The following is a 2,721-nucleotide window of genomic DNA, read 5'->3' on the forward strand; positions in this document are numbered from 1 at the left end:
CACTTCAATTTTTGAAAAAATTTGGGGTTTTCTTCTTTAATTTGATAATTTTAAGGTTAGTGTCCGACTTGAGTGTGGCATCCATTTTAGAGTGTCTGTTTAGTAGCTTATAGAAACATAATTATACAGTGTTATACTTAATTGTTTAACTGACCTTATTGTTCCATGGTATTATTCGAGTTGTAGTAGTTGTTGGTTATTATTGATATCGCTGTTCTTTATCTGTTATGTGACTCAAAGTCCTAACATACCTACATAGGTTATTCCTTATTGAGCTTGACAAATACGGGAAGGGTGAATGGAGAAGCATTTAACCAAGGTCAATCTTTGTTTCTTCTTCTTCTCGTTCTTTATTCTTTTTCTTCTTCTCGTCGTTGCTGGAAAAGGGGATGATGGAAGCTGTGTATAATGTATGCAATTTGATGTTCCTAGATCATAAAATTTAAATTATAATGGGTTTGTTGTTGTTGTTAACTTATGCTTATGGGATGCTAATCGAGTATTTTAAAGTATTTATTATGCTTGTGAAAGGATTTATCAAACTAAATAAAGTAGATGATTTATTAAGTTGAAAAAGAATTATACAGTAACCTTTTTCCTTATTTCAAGGCAACAATTTCATGACGGATGAGTTTCTTGGATTTTGAAATGTCTAGAATTAAAATTGAGAAACAATGTTCTTATGTAACAATGTTCTTGAACATCAAGATAGAATTGAGTGGAGAAGTCAAACTAACTTGCAGATATAGAATACCAACTCTTATTTTGTTATAAATGTAAAGCCTCCATCAGCTGGTAATGTTAAACAATCCACATAAATGATTTTCAGGAATACCTGTAAATCTAAGAAATGCCATCAGCTGATGCAAATCTTAGTGCTTGTGGTTTATTGGAATAGTTGTATTATATTGTGATGTCAGCAGTTACTAATTTAGTTTCTTTGTCAATGTCTAAACTTTAACTAATTGTACTTGAGAATTTAATAGTTCTAATTTAGACAAGACTAACTACTTTGTTTCATTAAAAGACGTACTATTCCAAGCCACAATTGTAAAAATGCTAATAGATATCTATTATTTGTGGTGTAATATATACTTCTCTTTGTGGGTTATAGGAGGCAATGGAGTAAATATGAGTCTGCACTTTTTGTTTTGCTGTATCTGTTGTGCTAAAAATGTCTTCTAGAGAATAAGAACTAAATTATCAAGGAAGACTTTTTTTAGCCTGAAACTTGGGTTGTAATGGGGTTATGTGTTGGTTTGTTTATTATTGGGATACTATGTACATTGTCGATATGGGTAACGAGTGAAAAAAATAGAAGAACGTTGGATAGGTATTTGCATTGCCAAATACCCCATGTTTCTAAAGATATTAAGGTTGATAGAGTTGGTCGTGCTGTAAATATTCCTGATCATCCTGAAAACTTATTTCTTACTGTTCATGATAAATCGAATTAAACAACATCAGAAAAGATGTTAGTCCATCTGGGCAAGAGTAAATCAAGTGACGCTGATAATATTAGCCAATATAGTTTGATATATCATCATAAAAGGGTCTTTAGTTCATTATGGAGAAAAGAGAGATGTGCAGGATTAGTAAATAAACAACCATCTTATGGAATTGCAATGGCTTCTCCGTTGATTGACTTTTCAAAAATTTCACAGCTTGGGTAGGGATAATGGTTTATGCTTAGAGATATTGAACTTGAAATAAATTATTTCTCTATTGAGAACGTGCTTGGTGAAGGGGATATGAGGTAGTTTATAAAGGCAGGTTGATTAATGGAACAAAAGTCGTTGTGAAGAAGCACCTATATAATCTGTGGGTATGATTTAATGTACTTTTATAGGTTCTCTGCATTTATCTCCATGGATGATTTTTATATTTGATCTAATGATGAATTACTTCTTAGTGGCCAAGTTGAGAAAGAATTTTGGATTGAAGCAGAGGCAATTGGTCATATTGGACACAAAAATCTAGTTCATGTTCTTGGTTATTGCATTGAGGATGTTCACCATGTATGTATTCTCTTTTTTTTAGATCAAATTGTGGCATTTCTATAAGTGTGTTAAGTTTTCTGTGCTATAACTTTATTTTTCAATGTCAACCATCATGATTTCAATTTAGTTGTACTTCCCTTTACTTTATTTTGGTTGTAAAGGATGCTGATTTATGAGTATATCAATAATGGAAACTTGGAGAAATGGTTGCATGAAGTGATGAGACATCATAGTATACTAACATAGGAAGCCCGCTTAAAGGTTCTATTTGGTACTACAAAACGTAATTTTCTATGTGAAAAAACAATCGATAACTTTAGTTTTTTTTATTTCACTTGGCATTTCATTTTTCATAATGGTTGTAGTGCACACTTTTTTATTCATTTTAAGCTAAGCCATTTTCTTAATCTTTTTGACAATTTTGTTATCTCAAGTATTAATCATTTGGTGCTTATAGCCTTTGCATTTCGGAATTTTTCTTAAGCACTTCCTATTCTTTCTAATATCAACTATAACAAAATAAATGACAACTATATTTATTAGACAGTATCATAAAACTTGTTTTTTTTTGCAGGGTTGCTTAATTGCATGAAACCATAGAACCTAAAGTAGTTCATTGAGATATTAAGTTTAGTAATATCTTGATTGATGGAAAGTTCAATTCCAATGTCTCTGATTTTGGATTGGCAAAACTCTTGGACTCAGTATAGAGCCACATCAC

The 2,721-nt window shown here is 31.3% G+C and overlaps 1 pseudogene; it reads left to right on the plus strand.

Annotated features, from left to right (window-relative positions):
• The first annotated feature begins 298 nt into the window (after positions 1-298).
• Positions 299-1,906, plus strand: LOC107865278 (annotated as a pseudogene).
• Positions 1,907-2,721: the final 815 nt, after the last annotated feature.

This window comes from Capsicum annuum, chromosome 3, assembly GCF_002878395.1.
Source record: "Capsicum annuum cultivar UCD-10X-F1 chromosome 3, UCD10Xv1.1, whole genome shotgun sequence".
Taxonomy (NCBI): domain Eukaryota; kingdom Viridiplantae; phylum Streptophyta; class Magnoliopsida; order Solanales; family Solanaceae; genus Capsicum; species Capsicum annuum.